This window comes from Puma concolor, chromosome B3 (genome assembly GCF_028749965.1).
Source record: "Puma concolor isolate L17-30 chromosome B3, mPumCon1.1.hap2, whole genome shotgun sequence".
Classification (NCBI taxonomy): Eukaryota; Metazoa; Chordata; class Mammalia; order Carnivora; family Felidae; genus Puma; species Puma concolor.
In genome coordinates, this window is record NC_141672.1 from 102,615,744 (window position 1) to 102,640,530 (window position 24,787).

General features: G+C 38.5%; 1 protein-coding gene across 1 annotated transcript in view; it reads right to left on the reverse strand.

Moving 5' to 3' along the window:
* ALDH1A2 (aldehyde dehydrogenase 1 family member A2) overlaps window positions 1–12,044 on the reverse strand; it is a 130,631-nt gene extending 118,587 nt beyond the window's left edge. The window contains exon 1 of the mRNA XM_086710793.1: window positions 12,026–12,044. The gene's annotated coding sequence lies outside the window, so the exon portion shown is untranslated. The remainder of the gene's footprint in view (window positions 1–12,025) is intronic.
* Window positions 12,045–24,787: the final 12,743 nt, after the last annotated feature.

Sequence of the window (24,787 nt, forward strand, 5' to 3'; positions counted from 1 at the left end):
TTAATTTTAGTTTGGTTTAGGAACTCTCTCACTTTTATGTACCCAAATGGTGACAGTCAGTAAAGAGAGCAAAACACTTGAGCTGACTCTCTTTCACTCTCCCCTATCTCAGCTTTTTTCTCCACTTTCTTATATCCAGATCCTAGACTTTTCGAGTCTGTTTTCATGGTGCCCTCATTCCTCCCTAATGATGTCTAGTGCCCAACAGCACACTCCTCCTAGCTGGTGTCTTCCTGCCTTCTCTCTAAGTGTGAAGGTCATGGTGCCAATCTTCTCATCTAGAGTTTCTGTTGTCTCTAGCTCATCGGCATCTGGGTTCAGAGGAAAGCATAGTCCTGGAGTTTTGTAGGGGGTATAGGAGGACACGTTTGAGGGAAAGGGGATCTCAACTGTTGGGGAGTAGATCCTAGCTTTTTTTAATACAGATGAGTTAAATAATGATAATCCTGAGACCTATATGATTTATACTATAGAGTACTATTTTTGATGATTGTAAATACTGAAGGAGTAATGATGTGTTTCTTAACATACATTATTTGGTCATATAGTGTTAACAGTACAATATCATTCACCACTTAGAGCAAGACTCTTTAACTGTTGCCTGTTGTCATGTATATATAGTAGAATGTATAAGTCTAAGAGGTATTTAGAAAAGCAATGCAGGCCAAAAATAAAATGAATTAAAATTTTTCCTTCATTTTGCTTGTGCTTCATTCTTCCTGCTAAGTATTAGACTCATCTCTAAATTTATCTAGGAGTACTTGGCAATAATATCTTACATGCACTATCATGCAATTTTATTCATTTTGGTTACATTTGTGATTCAACTTCCAGAACTACCATATTGAGCAATTTCTTTCTGTCAGGATCTTTCATATTCATGACCTTACTCAATCCTTACATTAGTTCACAAGGTAGTATTTTATCTCTATTTTATAGTTAGGAAAGCTTTCCTGATTCTAAGTTAAGCAACATGCTGAAGGCTAAATTGTTGCAGGATTTTTTATCGCAATACCTGGGATTTGTTGTCTCGCCGCTTCGATGAATGAAGAGATGGACACAAAATGAGCAGCAGGCAAAAGTCTATTAGTGAATAAAATAGAAAGGAAGAATAGAAGGAAAGCTCTCTACAGAGAGGGGGACATTCAAAAGTGAATGCCAGAGGACTATAGGCGAGAGTCCTAGTTTTATGAGGTTCTGGTGAGCCCTCCCTGTTCCATTCTCCCTTGTTCCTTCTCAGATTCTACTCTCACGGACTTGATAGCTCTGGGTGCTGGGTTGTCCATTCCTGATTGGCTCATTTCCATTGTCCGAGGGGTGGTCGATGGCCATACTTAGGTCTTTTGTCAAATTCCTGAGGGGAAACCTGAGAGGGAGTAGGTGGGGTCTGTTACATTCTTAAGAGGAACCTTATGCCTGAGGATGTTTGCTGTGGTCAGACACTCCCGGCATTGTCCCAAAATAGGTGTTTCCCTCTCCCCCTGCCACCCAGGGACCGCTGACCCTAATCTTTCCCTCTCTGCCTACTGAATCCTGTCTTCTTTTTTTTTTTTTTTTTTAATATATGAAATTTATTGTCAAATTGGTTTCCATACAACACCCAGTGCTCATCCCAAAAGGTGCCCTCCTCAATACCCATCACCCACCCTCCCCTTCCTCCCACCCCCCATCAACCCTCAGTTTGTTCTCAGTTTTTAACAGTCTCTTATGTTTTGGCTCTCTCCCACTCTAACCTCATTTTTTTTTTTTTCCTTCCCTTCCCCCATGGGTTTCTGTTACGTTTCTTAGGATCCACATAAGAGTGAAACCATATGGTATCTGTCTTTCTCTGTATGGCTTATTTCACTTAGCATCACACTCTCCAGTTCCATCCACGTTGCTACAAAAGGCCATATTTCATTCTTTCTCATTGCCACATAGTATTCCATTGTGTATATAAACCACAATTTCTTTATCCACTGAATCCTGTCTTCTATCATAAAATGATTCTCAGTAATAAAGCAGGGCCTTGATGTTACATATTTTAGTTTTTAAATTCAGAATTCTTTTCACTGTGTACCAGAAAGCATGATGGACTTAGGCCATATTTTTTTCAATAGCTGTAATTGAAGGCAAACTGCTTTCATTTGTTTTTACTCACACAGTGACAAACTGACAGGTTATACCCAACTGGTTGGTTGGATATTCAGATCTGGCCTGCTAAGCCTTTTAATATGTGGATGGTTTCAGCTCTCCCTGTGTCAGCATCTGCCCTGGCACTCAGTCATTTTCCAACACACTGTGAGAATTTGCACATAGTTCTGGTGCCTAACAACTCACACTCTGGAGCCAACTATTTGGATTCAGATCTTAACTCTACCGCTTGTTAGTTCTGTGACCTTGAGGTAGTACTTTACCACCCTGTGCCTTAGTTACTTCACCCTTGAAATGTAGATAATAACAGTGTGCCTATCTTGTGAGTTTGTTGTTAGGATTAAATGAGTTAAATAGGAGATGAAGTTTTTAGAACATTGCCTAGAACATAGTAAATGCTATTTAAGTATTATTATTATTATTATTATTATTATTATTATTATTATTCCAGGAACCTAAGGAATCAGTATGAAATCAGCTTGGCAATTTAATAGCACACATTTATGTTTAGTTATGTGTGGATATGTATACAGCTGTTTTTTTTCTTTCCTCCTTCCTTCCTTCCTTCCTTCCTTCCTTCCTTCCTTCCTTCCTTCCTTTCACAGCCTAATTTCCAACCAAAATGTAAGAATTCCATTGTCTGGATCTTGAAAAATCTCTCTCCCTTCAATCATCATGGTATCCAGATAAAATAAATGATGACATATTACTTTGCTAGGGCTGCCATAGCAAAATGCCATTGACTGGATGGCTTGCACAGAGAAATGTATTTTCTCACTGCTCTAGTGGCTGAAAGTCCAAGATCAAGGTGTCCTTAGGTTTGGTTTTTCCTGAGGTCTCTCTCCCTGGCTTGAAGATAGCTGCCCTCTGGCTACCTTTTCATGTTCCTCTTTACTCTGTGTGAGCACATCCCTGGTATCTCTTTGTGTGTACAAATTTCCTCTTCTTCTAAGGACACTGGTCAGATAGGATTACTTTCTTATCACCTCTTAAAAGGCCTTATCTCCAAATATGGGTTACAGTCTGAAGAGGGAGGAATTATGAATGGGGCAGGAATAGGAGGACAGACTATCTAAATTATTTTATGTTACCGTGTCTACTGGGTAGGAGCTATGGTCCCTTACTGTTGTTATGTAAATCCCCACAATTTCCCAAGGTTACTGTCCCTGGGAGTTGGAGACCTGCATAGGTTGCTGGTTGAAGTATGATGGCTTGTTAAATCCTCCTGGGCACTCAGCTGGATTCTGAGTTCTGAGGGAAGGTGAGAAGTAAAGCCACCCCTCAGAGTCCCCTGGGCTACTTGCCAGGTGCCACTATGCTTATGTGACATAGAACCAGGAGGGACCGAGAAAGTGGATCTGCTAGAAAATGCTAGGATTGATCAGAGTATTTTCTCTAGGTTTACTTCAAAAGTTTTTGATCATTTAACTTGAAAATAGCTATAACTTGGCTTTTTCAAGGCAGTCAGCAGAAAAAAGGAGGGAGACTGGAGCCAGCAGCTAAGCCTGTGCGGGCAGGGCGAGACAACACTAGGTTCACATCCCGTTTATCAGTCAGCCCTGGAGGCATCAAAAGGTTTACTGAAGGGATGTGCTCCTGCATGGGTGGGCTTAATCAAACCACTCGCTCTAATCATCTTGTCACTCATTTGCAAGTGGTTTTCCTCACTAAAATACCATTAACATGAGGAGAGGGAAGTGTAACCAGGGCAATGGGGAGTGGAATCAGTGCAGTTCGGTATCAGCGATCTTCAAAATTATCTTGTCTGATTTCCCATTTTCCCAGAAGGCACTGATGTCACACGTTCTTGTCCTCCATCTCCTAAAGTTGATTTCCCCTCTGATCAATAACACTCAACACTTCCTGGCCTTCTTTTTAAGATTTTATCTCCGTATAGAAAGAAATGAACTTCTGAATTTTTTCATACCCTTCTCTTCTGCTCTTGTCTTCCCATCATCAATAACATAAAAAGGAATGATCAGTTTAATTTATAGACTAAAAATTGTTAAAATTATTGATAAGATTATGAAATAGCTGTGCTATAGCTATGAGAGAGTTTTGGATTTAAAGTCATAGGATTTGGATTTACATTCTAATTCCACTGTTTACCAACCCTGCAAGGCCAAGTCACTCTTTACTCTCTCTGCACCTCTGCTTCCTCACGTACAAGATGGAATACCTCTCTCAGGAATATATTGAGAGTTACATAGGGTATAGTTTATAAAAAAAAAAAAAAGTGTTACACCTAGCACTGGGTCTTATCTATAGAAGGTACATGGCATATCTTCATTAAATCCAAATCTGTTTTACTAGCAATCAAAAAAAAAAAATCTTTGTGTTATGTAAATTTTCAAACATAGACAGAAGGAAAAGGAGAATTCTAACAACCCCTAATGTACCCCTTACCCGCTGTTCAACATATGTCAACAGGTTGTCAAACTCATTTTACTTAACAACACTTTGCGTTTCTGGAATATTTTAAAGCAAATCTTAGCCACTGTGTTATGTCGCATGTAAATACTTGAGCATGCATCTGTAACTTACCACCATAGCATTTTTATACCTAACAGAATTAAGAGTGATTCCTTAATATCATCTGTAACCTTGTTGATATGCAAATATTCTTGATTGTCTTAAGGAGATTTGTTTTAGTCAATTTGTTGCAATAAGGATTCAGACAAGGCCCACAGAGCGCATTTATTGTGCTTAAGTCTCTTGTTTAAAAATAGTCCCCAATTTCTTATATTTTTTTAACTTTATGCCACCAATTCGTTAGAAACAAACATGTTATTTGTGTTATAGAATTATTTACTTTCTGTATTTAGCTGTTGTTCTGGATTCATGATGTTACTCAACTTTTTCTTTTATCTCCTGAACTTCCTGTAAACTGATGGTTGGATCTAGAGGCCTGATTATGTTCATTTCCAAATTTTATAGACAAGAATGCTTCATAAACGGTACAGAGTTAGCAATCTTTTGAGAATGACTTATGATGTATTTCTCACTATTTTGCCATCAGTCTCAGAAATCTTTCTCTGCCACAAACCCAGGCATATAATAACCATGGTGGCAGTTCCATTCAGTTGACTATAAAACTCTTATCTTACATTGCCACTGAATGTGGCTGTCTGTATTCTTCTATTGTTGTTGTTTTATTTTGTTTATTTTTTTAGGTAAAAGTCTAGAATTTAGTACTGTTTTAGAAACTATATGCCCCTAACTCTAGTGAATCACCACTTTTGTAAGTCACTCACCATTCACTTCATATACATAGATATTTAGTTAGAATTCATGTTGCGTCACAGTATATTTAAAACAATGAGTCATTGTCTCAAATTGAATGTGATAGAAATTATTCAGAAGACAATAGTAACCTTCTCTATAGTCATTCCTTAAATTAAAAATAAGAAGTTTTAGATTCTGGATAATTCAGAATTCCAAAATAATTCTCCCTCAATTCACTCTTGAAATAGTGAGTCAATTCACATGATTCCCCTCAAGTAGTTTCACAAATAAATATTTATCAAGCCCTACTTTGAATAACTCAAGTTTGTAAGAAACTACAAGGTAAGACTTAGTTTCTGCCCTCAGGGACTAAGTTTGTTAGGGAAGATAGTGAGTACATCAATAGTTATAGTGTGAAGTATGTTTTGTAAGAGTGACAAAAGCAAAGCATGCAAAAATTTACTTTAGAAGCACATGGGATAGTTTTTGGTAGTATTTGAGATGAACTTTGAAGATTTAGAAGGTTTTGTTTGGTCCTTGGAAGATGAGAAATGGTGGCTTTGGCAGGAATGGAACATACAAAAAAGCCTAAAAACCAGGCTTGAAATCAATCCACTTAGAGAGATGAACAGAGGGACGCCTGGGTGGCTCAGTCGGTTAGGCATCCAACTTTGGCTCAGGTCATGATCTCACGGCTCTTGGTTTGCAGCCCCACATCAGGCTCTGTGCTGACAGCTCAGAGCCTGGAACCTGCTTCAGATTCTGTGTCTGCCTCTCTCTCTCCTCCCCACCCCTACTTGTGTTCTCTCTCTCTCTCTCTCTCTCTCTCTCTCTCTCTCTCTCTGTCTCAAAAACAAATAAATAAACATTAAACAAAATTAAAAAAAAGAGAGAGAGATGAGAAGTGATAGAGAGAGAAAAGCAAGTCTATCCCTCCTTTCCTTCCTTCCTTCTTCCCTCCGTCTCTCTCTCTCTCTCTCCCTTTCTTTCCTTCTTCCTTCCTTCTTTCCTTCTTCCTTCTTTTCTTTCTTTTCTTTCTTTCTTTCTTTCTTTCTTTCTTTCTTTCTTTCTTTCTTTCTTTCTTTCTTTCTTTCCCTTTCTTTCTTTCTCCCTTTCTTCCTCCCTCCCTCCCATTCTTCCTCCCTTCTTCCCTTCCTTAATTCGGAAGGTAACATAAAAACATTAAAGTAAGATGACATAAAGTGGTGCCAAAACCAGAAGAAGGAAAAGTTTTAAGATGAAAGGAAGCACCAATATTCACAGTAGCAAAAAAATGGAACAACTCAAATGTTCATCAATTAATGGATGTATAAACACATGTGGTATATCTGTACAATGGAATACTGTTCAACCATAAAAATGAATGAAGGACTGTTATACATTACTATATGGACAAACCTTGAAAACATACTAAGTGAAAGAAGCCAGTCAACAAGGGACTACATATGAGATTCTATTTATATAAATTGTATAAAAGAGACAAATCCATGGAGAGAGAAAGCAGATTAGTGGTTACCTAGGCCTGGGGGGCGGGGGGCAGTGGGCAGGTGGAAGGATTGGAGGGTGATGACTAAGGAGAGTGGGATTTCTTTTTGGGGTAATGAAATGTTCTAAAACGGATTGTAATGATCACTGCACAACTCTGTGAATATATTAAAAGTCATTGGATTTTATACTTTATTGGAATGAATTGTATGATATGTGAATTATATCTCAGTCTAGTTGTTTAAGAAAAAAAATAATGAAGGGAGTGGTCCACTGTATCACTTTTACCAGGAAGTTCAAGAAGAATGAATTAAAAGTTCATTGGTGACCTTTAAAAGGGGAACTTATTCTCTAGAATGGTGGGAGCTGAAGTGAGTGGGTGAAGAGGAAGTAGAAGTAGATTTGCCTTTTAAGATATTTGGCCATAAGGGGTGAGACCATAGGATATGAGCACCTCACTGTACCCCTACACAGCCTCAACATTTATTTTTCAAAATCATCTCATTAATATTAATTATTTCTAAAGAAAACCATTCTTTTGGGCTAGGGTTTACCTTTCTTATTTCTTGAGCTTATTTTCCACTCTCAGTCCAAGACTCTTGCCTGATTTACTATGTTCTTTCTCAGTTTAATAATAAAGAAGCCTCATACAAATCCAAGTTATGGCACATTGTACAAAATAATTGGTCTGTAATGATTAAAAGTGTCAAGATAAGACAGTCCAGAAAAACTGAGGAACCCTTCCTCAGTGAAGGACTCTGAAGAATTAGTGTGATAACTAAATGTAACACATGATTCTAGACTGCCTTCTTCTATTATAAAAGACATAATTGGGGCAAATGTTGAGACATGATGGGGTCTGAGGATTAGGTAATAGTAATATATCAATGGTTGCCTCTTGATTTTGACAGTTTTATCATTCTATGTGAGAGAATGTCCGTGTGTATAGTGGGCAACACTAAGGTGAATGGAAGTGATCAGCATCATTTGGCAACTTACTTTCAAATAGTTCAGGAATACAGTTCTTTGTATAATTCCTGCAACTTTCTATAAATCTGAGATTGTTTCAAAAATATAAATGCAAGTAACATCATGCAAGAAGTAAAAATCAAATGTGCCTAGAAAGATAATCCTCCCAGCAACCTGAATAAGTTAGTACAAATCCTTCTTGAAGGAACAAAAAAGTTCATACTGATCTCAAAGAATTCCCACTTATGAATTCATAGTTAAAATAATAGAACACAAGAAAATAAGTTATGAGGAAGAGTTGAAGCAATACATAGCAGAATTAGAACCATAAAGACTTCAGATAATGAAATTAGCAAAAAATATAAAATTCATGCTTAACATGTATTAAAATATGTTTAATATGCTTAATGAGGTAAAAAGGAGTCTTGAACATATACGGAAGACTATAAAAACAACCAAAAAGCTTGGAAAAAAAAGAATCAAATAGAAATTCTAGAAAAGAAAAATATGATTGAAAGTAAACATATTAAATTTGCTATTAAAGATTAGACATAGATCAAGAAAGAATGAGTGAACTTGAAGATAGAGTCAAAGACAAATTCCAGACTGTAGTTCAAAGAGCTAAAAGGATAGAAAATACGAAAGAGGTAAAGAGGTACAGAGGCTAGATTGTGAAGGACTAACGAATGTGTGCTTGGAATTTTGGAGAGGAATAACAGAATTGAAAAGAGTCAGTATTTGAAGAAGCATGAGGTTGAGAATTCCCCCAGAATTGTTGAAAGACAATCAACAGTTGTCAAAAAAAATTGTCAAAAATCATCTGGCAAATGCCAAAGAGAAGCTGGTTTTTATCTAGTATTGGGATCACACTTATATAAATGAGAAATATTTAATGCTCCTGGCTTAGAAGACCTAATGTGTAAATATGCCAGTTTGCCCCACATGATTATTTAATGCAATTCCAATAAAAATCCCAATTAGTATTTTCATGATATTTAATAGCTCAACTCTAAAAGATATGTGGAAATACACAATGCCCAGGAGATCAAAGATACTCTTAAAAATGAACAAGTTGGGAGAACTTGCTCTACCATGTATCAAGATTTATGATAAAGCTATAGTAATTAAGTTAGTGTGACATTTGTTCAGAGATAAAGAAATAGACCACTGGAATGAATATAGAGCCCAGAAAAGATCTATGTGAGTACTGACAGAAGGGCACTGAAGGGCAGGGAGCCAAAAGACAGACTTTTTAAACATGTGAGGCTAAAACAATTGGCCATCCAAATGAGGAAAAATGGAATTAGATTTCTACCTTACAGGATACAGAAAAAACAATACTTGATGATTAAAAATCTAATATAAAAGACAAAATTAGAAATCTCTAAGAAGATTATATAGAAGAGTATCTTCGTGACCCTAGGATTTGGGAAGGATTTTTTTAAACGAGATATAAAAAACTAAAAAGGAAAAGACTGATAAGTTGGATTTCATTTAAAGTGAAGAATGTTGAGTCATTAATTTTGCATTTAAAATGTATTCTTGGGGCGCCTGGGTGGCTCAGTTGGTTACGTGTCCGACTTCGGCTCAGGTCATGATCTCACGGTCCGTGAGTTCGAGCCCCGCGTCGAGCTCTGTGCTGACAGCTCAGAGCCTGGAGCCTGTTTTGGATTCTGTGTCTCCCTTTCTCTCTGACCCTCCCCTGTTTGTGCTGTGTCTCTCTCTGTCTCAAAAATAAATAAACGTTAAAAAATTTTAAAAAAAATAAAAAAGAAAAATAAAATGTTGTATTCTTTTTCTTAAGAAGGCACCCAAATTGTATACCTCCACTGCCCACAAAACTGCCTACATCTAGTCCTTTCAAACAATACCTTCTTTATTTCCTAAGCATACTTTATTCCTAAAGACAATATTGTAGATATAGGCCTTTTCTATTTTCTTCTTTACTTTTAGGTTTGTAATAATTTCATTAAGAAATTTCTCTTCCTGAACCCAGGAAGGATGCCATGGTCTCTTTATAATAAAAGCTTCTATTCCTTTTGATCTGCTCATGAATACAATTATCCACCATTTGTAGAAGAAACCAGATCTCAAACCATGGTCATAACTGCCCAAACCAACAAAACCAGAGCCAACCTGAGACCACTTCAGCCTATGAACAAATATGTGATTCCAAGAAGCTAAGTCATTCACCACTACTTCTCTTGGCCCTAGTGATAGCTCAAACACAAGGGACTTATGTGGTTCTTCCTAACTAGACCTGGCAAGAAACTCACACTTTAGTGTTTTGGAGCCCAAGTAGAATCAGCCTAGCTCTCTTTAGAGTCTAAAGTCATGGTCGCTAACCTTACTGATAAACCAAAGAAAAGCAATGAAAATTGTTCATTCAACTAATGCCTAAAACACCTGTACCTTAAAGCTCTGCCTGTTTTGAGATGAAATTTTCCTGGGATAATATGACATAGTACCCAATAACTTAATCCCTGCTTCAACCAGGCTGAAGCTAAGCTGAATCTGTTTGGGCCAAAGTTGTGCCCACCTAGGTCATATCAAGGTTCACGTACTACATGCACCTATTAAAGCTGTGCTGTCCCTCTCCAATTATAAATAGCTGCATAGTTATAAAAACTTGCCAACCTACAAACTCCCTCAAACTGTCAAAGGTAAATACTATGTGACTTTAAACACTAAAGTCCTATATTTCCTCACATGGATGCCCCCAGAAGCCTCAACCACTACATGATATTTTAGACTTCATAGTATCAGTTCTTACACTTTATATAAACAACAACTGGATATCTGCATTATATATATAAATATAGGTCTCATTTTTTGCCTATTTGCTTGAAGAGTTCTTTTCTCATTAACTAGAAATGCCCTTATTTGTCATTCTGTATTATTTTTACTGGTATATATGGTTTGTCTTTTCAACGTGAAGATTCAGTTTTTCATTTGCTTTAGAGACATTTAAAATGTTCTCTGTGGGGTGCCTGGTGACTCAGTGACTCAGTGCCTGGGTCGTGATTTCATGGTTCGTGAGTTCGAGCCCTGGATCAGGCTCTGTGTTGACGGTGCAGAACTTGCTTGGGATTCTCTCTTTCCCGCTCTCTTTAACCCCTTCCCTGCTTACAATCTCTCTCTCTCTCTCTCTCTCTCTCTCTCACCCTCTCCCTCCCTCAAAATAAATAAATAAACATTTTTAAAAATTTTTTTCTGAAAACTTTTTTTTCTGTCTTATTTTTTGGGCTTTCTATAATAGAGATAGCAATTACCCTTATGTTGGATTGTCTCCTCTGTTTCCTTCTGCCTAATTGCTTCAATCCTTTTCTCTCATTTTTGTTTGCTTGTTCGTTTCTTTTTGGTTCACTCTGAATAGCCCAAGACTTCTGATCTCCAGAATCTCCAGAACCATAATATAATAAATTTATGTTATTTCAAGCCATTAAGTTTGTGGTAATTTGTTACGGCATCTAGGGAAATGAATGCAGACATTGTCCATCAGGGCCCATCCTCCTGGCCAGTAGTACGCACTACTTCTGTGGATGCCAGCTGACTCTCCCAAACTCAGCAAGGTGCCATGGATAATAGCAGGTCCTAAAGTCCCTGCACCTTTGCCAGCGCTCCATGGGGACATGGACAGCATCTGCTTTTAGGACTTTTCCTTAGCTTTTACAAAGACTACTGACTTGTTACTACAGTAAACGCCTTACCAATTGGAGAGTACTCATGAGAATCCTCAAGATTCTCTCTCCCCTGTTCTCTCTCTCTCTCTCTCCCAAAAGTAAAATAAAATATTAAAAAAAATAAATTTGCAGCAGCCTAGGGAAAGTAGGAAGAGGGCTAGTGCCTGACGCATTTCAGAAGAAAGCTTTGCTATGGCAGCCAAGGGCCAGGCCAGGGCCTCTGTTTGGAGGGTAAGTTATTAAAAAGTGCTACTGCCTACTCCCTCCAGGTGCTTCCTCTAAACAGAAGCTAGACTCTTATGTACCCCGAGCTGACCTCTGGTATGTATATTCACCTCCAGTCCTTACCACTGAGTGAGTTATTGTATGGATTTTCATCAAAGTGTCCTTTTTCAGTCTAGTCATTTATCTTATTGAAAAAAGTGAGAAGTTCTGTCATTTAAAAAAGCCTGCATCTCTTAGGCTGAGTAGAATTTTCATAAAAACAGGACCATGAAACAGTGAGAAACAGTGGTGAGTACTCACTGTACCTTTCTTCTTTTCCTGTTAGCATCTCAGATTTGCCTGCAGACTTCATTCATGCACTCAACGTTTACAGGCCTAAGAGCCTGGCTTTATGCTGGGAAAAAAGAATACAAAGATAAGTAAAATGAACTCCAGGCAGGTAAAATAGTGATTGGATTCTTGATGGTCAATGGGATAAAAACATTATAAACTAAATCAGCACTAGAAGCTTGTAAAGGGTGGCATTCAAATATTAGATCTTGTAGAACAATTTTTGCTAATCATAGTTTATATGGATTAGAGTAAGCAAGGGCCAACCTCCGGCTGTGGCTTTCCAGTAGTCACCCTCCAGGTCATTCAAAGGCTTAACAATCTACAATTGGTCAAAAGAATTGTAATCACTTGTGGGGAGAATTCTACTTTAGCTTGTAAGAAGCAGAGTCCCTTTACATAATTTGGATATTGTTGAGAGTGCTGCTATAAACATTGGGGTACAAGTGCCCCTATGCATCAGTGCTCCTGTATCCCTTGGATAAATTCCTAGCAGTGCTTCAACTGATGAATGGATAAAGAAATTGTGGTTTATATACACAATGGAGTACTACGTGGCAATGAGAAAGAATGAAATATGGCCCTTTCTGGCAACGTGGATGGAATTGGAGAGTGTGATGCTAAGTGAAATAAGTCACACAGAGAAAGACAGATACCATATGTTTTCACTCTTATGTGGATCCTGAGAAACGTAACAGAAACCCATGGGGGAGGGGAAGGAAAAAAAAAAGAAAAAAAGAGGTTAGAGTGGGAGAGAGCCAAAGCATATGAGACTCTTAAAAACTGAGAACAAACTGAGGGTTGATGGGGGGTAGGAGGGAGGGGAGGGTGGGTGATGAGTATTGAGGAGGGCACCTGTTGGGATGAGCACTGGGTGCTGTATGGAAACCAATTTGACAATAAATTTCAAAAAAAAAAAAAAAGCAGAGTCCCCAAGGAAGTGGTGGCAAAGAAGTGCCTACATTGACAGCAGTGGCAGCAGGATACAGGGCTTTGGGGCACTTTTGTTGCTAGTGGGGGAAGCGGTGATGAAGATAACAAGAGCAAGCTGCCTACAGACCCACTGGGAAGAAGGGTCACAGACCCTTCTGTGACTTCTAAGTGGGTAGAGTCAGATATGTTTGCCATTAAACCCAAGACAGGCATGGTATGGACAAATAAATGTTCTGTTCCTAAGAATGAACTCAAATATTCCTCCTTATTAATTCCACCCATTAATCCTAGTCTCGGCTCTGGAGCCATCTGCTTTGTCTCCTACATCAAAGCCCTTTATATATTCAAAGACAGTTATCATGTCCCACTCCATTCTTTTCTCCAGAATAAACCTGGGCAGTCCCTCCACTCTGTCACTTTCAGGTCACTTTCCTCCACAGGCACTTTAATTTTGTCAGTCCCTAGCTCAGCTCCTCTTCTCTTTCCATTCATGCTGGAGACATACTGTCAGCCTTTGCTTTAGTCTCTAAACATGGTTCCATTATAAGGGTTTGTCTTGTTTCATTATTTGTTTGTGCTATAAATAGAAGTGTTTCAGGAGCTTGACATCAGTTATACTCAATTCAATTAGTTGTGTCTCTCTCTGTTGATGATATTTGGGTAGTTACTTAACGGAGACCGATATAAACAGTTTAGAAACTTAAGTTTCTTGGATCAGAGGTAGACTTTCCAGGTATGTGAACATAGGTCCTGGTCAAAAATAAGAATTTGAATGTTTATATGTTAAATTGGCATGGACCAGGTCTTCTTGATTTGGAATTTAAAATGAGTGGGAGTTTTTTGTTGTTTTGTTTTTAATCAGGACCCTTGTATTTCTTCTACTCCTCTTAACGCTCTGTGTCCTGGCACAGTCACCCATTCAGTTTCAGGAATGAAAGAAGGAACCCAAAATAAATGTGAGGGCTGGAAATGTGAATGGTATACGTTCTTTAAGATAATTGAAAAGCATGATATGAGAGACTTAAAAAGCATATGCTGGGAAGTTCTTTTTGTAACAATGGCCATTTTTCAAATTTATAAATGACAGCAATATTTTGGAAATAAACTGATCTTTTTAAGTCTCCTTTTTAAGAAGCTCATTAGAATGAGAATTGAAAGTCTCAACACTTATCAGCCTGAAAGACTGAGCCCAATGATAAGTTGAGATACTTTTTTTTGTTGTCAAAAAGTCTGGTATGATTCCTTCTCTGCAGAAGAAGCCAATAGAGCTCATGTTTTGTAGCTATTGGTGGTTTGTTCCCTCCCCTTTGTATTTTGGAAGTCGTGGGGAGGTTTTGTCACTTAACTTCTGTTATAACTGTTGATGATGGGAGCACCTGAGTGGCTCCATCAGTTAAGCATCTGACTCTTGACTTTGGCTCAGGTTGTGATCTCACAGTTCAGAGTTCCAGCCCCATGCTGGCAGTATGGAGCCTGCTTGGGAATTCTGTCTCCCTCTCTCTGCCCCTCCCCACTCATGCTGCCTCTGTCTCTCTCAAAAAACAAACAAACAAACAAACAAACAAACAAACAAACAAAAAAACTTAAATAATTATTAATGATGGATTTTTGGTTTTGTGATCTAGTCACTCTGTTTTTATGTGATGAATTGGTAAGATAAAATGTATGTTACCGCAACTACTTTAAATGTGCTGATTGTGCCAGGGTCCCAAGAAAAAGTTGGGTATCAGGAGGAAAGAGTTGCAGCTTCCACTATCAAAGAGCTCAGAGTTTAATAAAGGAGATGGAAAATCCAACCACAATTAGGATGGGTGGTGCTGATGGCTCTGTGCGCATGTATTATGTGGCAAAAAGAGAGTCACCTGACTTTGTGGAATAGTGAGGAGGAGATCAGGGACAATCTTCTGGAGGAGGTAACATTAGAGCCTAGTGTTGAAGGACAATTGGATATTAAATAGGATGATGCAGTAAGGGAAGCTTTTCTGCACCAAGGAAATTGCACTGACAAAGGCATGGAAGCTGGAAACGACATGGCGTAGATGGGTACCACACATTAAACTACAGCTATGTAGGAACTCTGAGCAGGATTCTTAGGGGAAGTGATGATATATGAGTCTAGAATAATATGTGAGTTCATGGGCTAGTTCATGAAGACTGATGTTGTAAGCTGTGGGAAAGGATTAAGCTGGGCAGGCATCCCTTACACATAGAAGAGAGCTGCATATCACAAGATGCCCTGCTCTGCCTTGTTGCTCAAAGAAATCACTCCAACTCTGACCTCTACCCCTGACTCCTAGCAGTCCCTTCTAGGTCTAAACAAGCCCCTGTGGTTCCTGATAATCTTGGGCCATCCAAGTAGTTTGTTTATGGGTTCACTTTTCAGATTTTGCCCCAACTTCTGCACATTCTCTGGCTCTAACCTCTTTATTACCACTGGTTCTATTTGGGACAACTCTGTTTATTCCCTGCTGTCCCATCCCTGCTCATCATATCTGACTCTAGGACAACTTCCCACAGCCCTCATTAGTTTATTCTTTGGTTCATATATTAAACTTACTAAGCTCTTAAAATGTGCCAATAAAATGAATAAGAAATTCTCACCCCTACTTTGAAATCCTTCCTAAAGCAGATACTGAGATGAGGATTAGGGTGCAGTTGGTTTACTTGGGAGATGATCTCAGAGAATATAAGGGGAAGAATGGGGAAAGCATGAGTGAGTCATCACTGTGGACAACGGAGGCTGAATCTCTCTGTGAATCCTCTGTAGAACTATGTAGAACATGCCTCAGAATTGTCCTATCGAGGGCCAGGAAGCTGAAGCATTTATCCATAGATTTCTGTCACTCATTGGTTGAGCTTTCTCCCCTGGAAATGTTACATCCTTGGCTTTTCTGTACTTCTCTGCAGAGCAAAGCAGAGCAAATTCCTATGGCCTAGGAGAAAGCCCTCATGGAGCAGAGGAGATCAACATAAAACTTGAGCTAGGAAGGTGTCAGTGTGCATACTAGCTGTCAGCTGCAGCTTCAGGGAAGCTCAGAGTCAGCAAAAGGGTCATGGGGCAAGGCATCAGCATTGTCTGCTGGACAGTCTTTACTTTCAAGAGGGTTTCTTTCCATAGGAAAGTATAGGAATATGAACAATTGTGTGTTGTAGTGTTATGGGTGTTATGGTAGAATAATATACAGGGTACGTGTGAGAGAAGGTACAAGGGAGGAAGTGGTGCATTCTACCAAGTAAGGGCCAGGAAATGTTTCCTAGAGAAGTCACCCATAGACTCTACCACATCCCACTTGGCCTGATCCTTCAACTGAGACATGGCCTGACTGAACCGGTGGAAGGTTGACAATAGAATAATTACATGTTCCAGTCTGCATTTTGGAGAGTCATTCTTATAGCAGTATGGTGGATGGTCTGGAGAAGAACAAGACCAGAGGAAAAGCCAGTTCCATTAGAAAACTCTTGTGGTAGTTAGTCCACATAAGAAAGTATGTCAGCTTGGATTAAATCTGTGACAATGAGGCTGGAGAGAAGAGAACAAATTCTGGAAGAATAAAGGAGACAGGATCGACACAACATGATGATGGATTGCAAACAGGTTTGCAGGATGGCAAGTTTAAGAATGTTTCTGGATGAAGTGACTGGAAAGATGGTGATACCATTCATGGGTATGGGGACACAGGAGAGAGAAGAAGCTTTACAAGGAAGAGAGTCGACTCAGTTTGGGGCATGGAGAATTTGCATGCTCTTGTGATCAAAAGATGACAGAAATAAAAGAGGGTAAAGGATATTGTGTCCAAAGAATTTGGAACTCAAATAAATGAGGGTAGAAGAAATAGTGATGATTCAGGAAAGCTGGTCTCTTTCCCTTGTCCCAGAGATGCAGGCAGGAAAGGGGATGTAGAAGAATGAACTATTGGAAATAAAGTCACAAAAGAAACTGGGTTCTTAGAGGAAAGACAACTTGCAGTTAGAGCCAAGAGGAGAAGCAGATGGAAAAGGTGAAGGTGGAAGGGCCCTATTATCAACCAGGGGGTTTGCCCGGGGTTCTAAAGAGAATTTTACAAGAAGATGCCCAGGTACTTTGACCAAGCCTATCCCCAATTGATGGGAAAAGGAAAAGATAGACTGAGTGTATTTTCGACTCACTATAAATAAACAACACATTCTTTTGTACTCAAAGTAAGATAATGCCCCTCTTCAAACTTTCCTAAGTTGTGCTCTCTCCATCCTTTATAGGGAGGAACATCTGCAAAATATCTCTTAAGCTTTTAAATATTAGAGGTTGAAATAAAGATGGTTTTATTAATTGGATATTTCTTAAGATTCTTGTCCATCAAACTTTTTTATGTAAGTCACATGATGGACCATATTTCAGAATAACTATTGTTGGACCAGAAAGAAGGACACAGTGTATTTGTGAAGTATAGACTTGTTTTCTAGGGAGAGGTGGAACAGATAAAAGGAGCTTTTCATTCATAAGCCCCTCTAGGCATTTTGAAGAATGTAAAAGAAATTTCTACCCTTAGAATATTTGCTCACCCTCAGCTAGAGGATCATACTTGATTATAGTTTTGGGCAGCAATGACTCTAAGACTTCATAAAGAAAAACATATGAATAATAAATGACATGGAGGAAAATCTTTGATAAAAGGAAGGAAATTACAGTAGTGGAGAAGAGTGAGTCAGGAGGTTATGTGTGGCAGGTGGACAGTGTGAACAGGGGCAAAGATGGGAATGATAAAGCATTCTTAGGGGAATGACAGAGTGTCCTGGCAGAAGAACACTGGGGATGAGATTAGAGAGATCTATTGGAGCAATTGACTGATGGCCTTGAATGCTGGGCTCAGAGAGGGTATTTACCTGATAAGTAAGCAGAAGTTATTGTAAACTGTTTATGCAGACAATGGCAAGATGAGAGTGATGTTTGACAAATACTTATGTGAGTTGTTAAAGAAGCCAGTTAAGATAGGATAGCATATTTGGGGCAATGACCCCTATGTTAATTCAATAATACCCCCTCCAAAGATGTCCATATTCTAATCCCCAGAACCTGTGAATCTTGTCTTAAATGGCAAAAGGGACTTTGCAAATGTGATTAAATTAAGGATCTTGGGAGGGGAAGAAAGAGTATCCTGGATTACTTGAGTGGGCCCAATATAATCACAAGAGTCCTTTTAAGAGGGAGGCAACAGATCAGCATAAGTAATAGTAGATATGGCAACAGAAGCAAGAGGTTGGAAAGATGCAAGAAAGGGGCCACAAGCCACAGGGTGCAGGTAGGCTGTACAAACTAAGAAAAGGGCAAGGACATATAAGCCTCCAGAAAGAATGCAACCCTGCCAACACTTTGATTTCAAACTTGTCACTTCCAGAACTATAAAAGAATAAATTCTTGTTTTTTTAGGCCTGTAAATTTTTGGTAATTTGTTTCAGGGGTAATGGCAAACCAATACATCTCCGTTTGGGGGACTGCTGAAAACTATTATTTTACATAGAAAAATGCATGTATGTCCTAAACCAATAGAATACACATTCTTTTCAAGTGCACGTGGGACATTCTCCAGAATAGATCACATACTAGGTCACAAATCAGGCCCTAACAGATAAAAAAAGATTGAGATCATAATACCATGCCTATTTTCTGAACACAATGCTATGAATCTTGAATTCAAACACAAGAAAAAATTTGGAAAGACCACAAATACATGGAGGCTAAACAACATGCTTCAAAAGAATGAATGGATCAAATAGGAAATCAAAGAAGAAATTAAAAAAAAAATACATGGAAACAAATGAAAGTGAAAACATGATGGTCCAAAACCTTTGGGATACAGTAAAAGTGGCCATAAGTGGGAAGCAAATAACAATACAGACCTACCTCAAGAAGCAAGAAAAGTCTCAAATACACAACCTAACTTTCCACCTAAAAGAGCTACAAAAAAACCAACAAATGAAGCCTAAAACCAGCAGAAGAGAAATAATAAAGAGTGGAGCAGAAATAAATGATATAGAAACTAAAAACAAACAAACAAACAAACCCCACCAACCAACCAACAAACAAACAAAAGACACAAAACAATAGAAATAGATCAATGAAACCAGGAGCTGGTTCTTTGAAAAAGAAATTAATAAAATTGATAAACCCCTAGCCAGACTTATCAAAAAGAAAAGAGAAAGGACCCAAATAAATGAAATCACAAATGATAGAGGAGAAATAACAACCAACACCACAGAAATACAAACAATTATAAGAGAATATTATGGAAAAATTATATGCCAACAAATTGGACAAACTGGAAGAAATGAATAAACTCCTAGAAATATGTAAGCTACCAAAACGAAAACAGTAAGAAATAGAAAACTTGAATAGATCAATAAACAGCAAAGAAATTGAATCAGTAATAAAAAATGTACCAACAGACAAAAGTCCAGGGCCAGATGGCTTCCCAGGGGAATTCTACCAAACATTTAAAGAAGAGTTAATACCTATTCTTCTCAAACTATTCCAAAAAATAGAAATAGAGGGAAAACTTCCAAATTCATTCTATGAGGCCAGCATTACCCTTATGGTAAAACCAGACAAAAACTCTACTAAGAAAGAGAACTATAGGCCAATATCCCTGATGAACATGGATGCAAAAATTCTCAATAAAATACTAGCAAATTGAATACAACAGTACATTAAAAGAATCAGTCATCACAATCAAGTGGGATTTATTCCTGGGCTGCAAGCGTGGTTCAATATTCACAAATCAATCAATGTGATACACCATATCAATAAAAGCAATGATAAAAACCACACGATTTTTTTCAATAGATGCAGAAAAAGCATTTGACAAAGTACAGCATTAATTCATGATAAAAAACTGTTAACAAAATAGGGCTATACAGAATATACCTCAACATAATAAAAGCCATATACTAAAAACCCACAGCTAATATCATCCTCAATGGGAAAAAACTTAGAGCTTTTCCTCTAAAGTCAGGAACAAGACAGGGATGTCCACTTTCACCACTGTTATTTAACATAGTATTGGAAGTTCTAGCCTCAGTAATCAGATAATAAAAAGAAATAAAACGCATCCAAATTCATAAGGAAGAAGTAAAATATTCACTATTTGCAGATGACATGATACTCTATATAGAAAATCCAAAAGACTTCACCAAAAAATTGCTAGACCTGATAACACAAATTCAGTAAAGTCTCAGGATGCAAAATCAATGTACAGAAATCTGTTTTATTTTTAGACATCAATAATGAAGCAGCAGGAAGAGAAATTAAGGAATCAATACCATTTGCAATTGCACCAAAAACCATAAGGTACTCCTGAAATAAATCTAACCAAAAAGGTGAAAGATCTGTACTCTGAAAACTATAAAACACCAATGAAAGAAGTTGAAAATTACACAAAGAAATTGAAAAGCATTCCATGCTCATGATTGGAAGAACAAATATTGTTAAAATTTGTCAATATTACTCAAATCAATCTACACATTTTAATGTGTCTATCAAAATACCACCAGCATTTTTCACAGAGCTGGAACAAGCAATCCTAAAATTTGTTTGGAACCACAAAAGACCCTGAATAGCTAAAGCAATCTTGAAAAAGAAAAGAAAAGCTGGAGGCATCACAATCCTGGACTTCAAATTATATTACAAAGCTGTAATCATCAAGACTGTATGGTACTGGCATTAAAAAGACGCAAAGATCAATAGAAAAGAATAGAAGACCCAGAAATGAACCCACAACTCTATGGTCAATTAATCTTCAACAAAGCAGGAAAGAATATCCAATGGAAAAAAGACAGTCTCTTCAACAAATAAGTTGGGAAAACTGGACAGCAACATGCAAAAGAATGAAACTGTCCACTCTCTTACACCATACACAAAAATAAATTCAAAATGGATGAAAGACCTAAGTGTGAAAAGGAAACTATCAAAATCCTAGAGGAGAACACAGATAGTAACCTCTTTGACATTGGCCATAGCATCTTCTTACTAGATACGTCTCCTGAGGCAAGGGAAACAAAAGCAAAAATAAGCTATTAGGACTTCATCAAAGTAAAGAGCTTCTGCACAAGGAAGGAAACAATCAACAAAACTAAAAGGCAGCCAATAGAATGGAGAAGATATTTGCAAATGACATATCTGATAAAAGGTTAGTATCCAAAATGTGTATATTTTGTGTATATTGTGTGTGTGTGTGCGTGTGTGTGTAGAGTATAAAGAACTGATACAACTCCTCACCCAAACAACACACAAATAATCCAGGTAAAAAATGGCAGAAGACATGAATAGACGTTTTTCCAAAGAAGACATACAGATGGCTAACAGACACATGAAAAGATGTTCAACATCATTCATCATCAGGTAAATACAAATCAAAACCACAATGAGGTATCACATCTGTCAGAATGACTAAAATTAACAACATAGGAAACAACAGGTGTTGGTGAGGATACAGGGAAAGGGGAACCCTCTTACAGTGTTGGTGAGAATGCAAAATGGTGCAGCCACTCTAGAAAATAGTATGGAGTTTGCTTAAAAAGTTAAAAATAGAGCTACCCCATGATCCAGTAATTGTGCTACTATGTGTTTAACCAATGGATACAAAAATACTGATTTGAACGAATACATGTACCCTGATGTTTATGATAGCATTATCAACAATAGCCAAATTATGGAAAGAGCCCAAATTTCCATCGACTGATGAACAGATAAAAAAGACGTGGTGTGTATATATATATATATATATATATATATATATATATATATATATATATAATGGAATATTACTGAGCCATCAAAAGAATGAAATCTTGCCACTTGCAATGATGTGGATGGAGCTAGAGAGTATTATGCTAAGCGAAAAATTCAGTCAGAGAAAGACAAATACCATCTGATTTCACTCATATGTGGAATTTAATAAATAAAACAAATGAACATAGGGGAGGAAAAAAAAGAGAAGCAAATCATGAAACAGACTCTTAACTACTATAGAGAAAAAAACTGAAGGATACCAGAGGGGAAGTGGGTGGGGTAAAGGGTTAAACGGGTGATGGAGATTAAGGAGGACACTTGTGATGAATACTGGCTGTTGTATGTAAGTGATGAATCACTAAATTATAAATCTGAAACTAATGTTACACTGTATGTTACATAAATGGAATTTAAGTAAAAACTTGGAAAAAAAAGAAAAATGCATGTATGCACCGCAGCATATCAGTATTTTTAAAAAGAATTTCAGGGGTTTTACAGGCCCATTAAAGCTTGTGTATTAACATCTAGGGGGTGTTTGGTTCACAGGTTAAAAACTCTGGAGCTCACAGCTTATTTCAATACCTCATACATATAATAAAGAGGCTTAAGGCTATGACAGCAAGATAGAAAGATGACATAAATGTAAGAGCAACTATGGTAGAAGACTAGGTGTGCAGCCTAAGGACAGACATACACCAAGGTGACTCCAAGACTGTGAATCTGAGATACCAAGAGAATGAAGATATGTTAACAAGAAATGGAGAAGGTGGAAAGACAAGAAAGTTTGCCAGGAAAGGTTATGGGGGAACACCCATGATACAGAGCCTGAAAGAGGACTTCACCTACCTCTATTTTGACCTCAGTCTGTACTTTCTAACTGATTAAGTTCTTCTTTCCAGCTTATCTCTTAACTCAGGCAAAAGACCCGGCTGACAGAGCATCCCATGAGGGGAACTGAAACTACCCTCTCAAGCAATAACAACTGCCCTGAGCCAGCAAGACCCAGAAAAATTGACCCCAAGACAATGATCCACCTGACCTGTAATGCCCACCTACAAGTACCCACTGACCTCTGTCCCACATTCTCCTTACATAAACCTGGAAGTGTTCTCAGAACTTTGGAAACAGTCTTTGAGAAGCTAGTCCACTGTCTTCCCATTGTTGGCCTCACTGAAATAACTTCCTTTCTTGTTTCACCACCACTCAACTCTCTGCCTTTGGATTTTGTCAGTGGTGAGTGGTTGAACCTGGTCTCCTTGGGGGACCCCCAGAGCCAGGCACTCTTGCACCCTTGGGCCCCAGTTACAAGCCTGCCCCTGGGGCCAAAATCAAATTTCCTAGTTTATCTCAGGATTTAGGATCTCCAAGGAGAGCATTTGTGGGTGAGGGAAACCCAGAAGCCAGACTCAGGCTCAAGGGAGCACCCAAAGGGTAGAGTTTTGGGGACTGTTTCCTCAGCCAGGAATTGGGTAGGGCTGGAGAAGGGATGGAATGATCACCATGGAAGCCACCATGGAAGCCTCAGGTTGTGAGAATGGTGCCCTCAGTATACAGCCACCAATTCCTCTAATTGATACAATGACTGCTACCCGGGGGTCTGCAGGAGGAAATCTGTTTGCAGGAGGAAAAGAATTTAGAAATCTAGGTTAAGAATTCATTAACTCTACAATTAGGGAATTGGTTTTCAGTCAGAGGGCTAGTCCGACAGAAAAGTTCAATTCATTGGTTCCCATTAAGATAAGGAGTCCTGAATCAGTGCCAAAATAACAATACCACCAAGAGAAGCAAAACAAATAAACAAAATGCAGGATAGCCTAGTGCCAAAAGGTACAACCAGGGCTGTCCCAAGAAGATCTGGGTATCTGGCCTGAATTGATTGTGGACAATGAAATCTGTGTCATTATTTGAGGAGTCTTTAAGAAGTTGCCCCTACTCGGGGCGCCTGGGTGGCGCAGTCGGTTAAGCGTCCGACTTCAGCCAGGTCACGATCTCGCGGTCCGTGAGTTCGAGCCCCGCGTCGGGCTCTGGGCTGATGGCTCGGAGCCTGGAGCCTGTTTCCGATTCTGTGTCTCCCTCTCTCTCTGCCCCTCCCCCGTTCATGCTCTGTCTCTCTCTGTCCCAAAAATAAATAAACGTTGAAAAAAAATTTAAAAAAAAAAAAAAAAAAAAAAAGAAGTTGCCCCTACACTATGCAGACAACTTAAGGAAAAGGTCACTCTGAATTTTAGGAGGGAGAGAATAGAGCATTCTGGAAAAAAGCATGGGTTCTGAAACTAGGAAAACTTTGGTTCATATCAGATCTCCTCCAGTTGCTGCTCATCCCAAGCAAATGTCCTAAGGCCATGAAGTCTAGTTTCCTCAACTTTTAGAACTACAAAAACAATATCTTCCTTTACAAGGATGTTGTCAACATTATGTGTGGTAATATTCATAAAGCAATTTGCATGGTGCCTGGCACATCAAAAGTGCTCAATAAGTGGTGACTGTTGTCACTGTGATTAGGCAGCTGCTAAGTTGGATACCCTGGAGATGGTATGCAGAATGAACGTGCTATCTAATCTAATCTAGTCCTATATCAAATCAAGAGAGTGTTACTTTGCAACTATAACCCACTCAATTGTATTGTGAAACATCTGAGGTCACTGTGCTGTCCTAAAGAAAAAAAGGGGCTGCTTGGAATCTAGAAAAAGTATAGATAAAGAGTAGGGTAAGTGTTATGTGCTTACTGTGTGCCATATGGATTGTGTTATATAAAATAATTCATTTATTCCTCAGAACAGCCTTATTATTATTCCCTTTCTACAAATAAGGACACTGAGGTGTAAAGCAGTTAATAACCTGCCCAAAGTTGGGGCGCCTGGGTGGCTCAGTTGGTTAAGCATCCAACTTCGGCCCAGGTGATGATGTCATAGTTTGTGGGTTCAATCCCCGTGTGCTGGCAGCTCAGAGCCTGGAGCCTACTTCGGATTCTGTGCCTCCTTCTCTCTCTGTCCCTCCCCTGCTCATGCTATCCCTCTCTCTCTCTCAAAAATAAACATTAAAA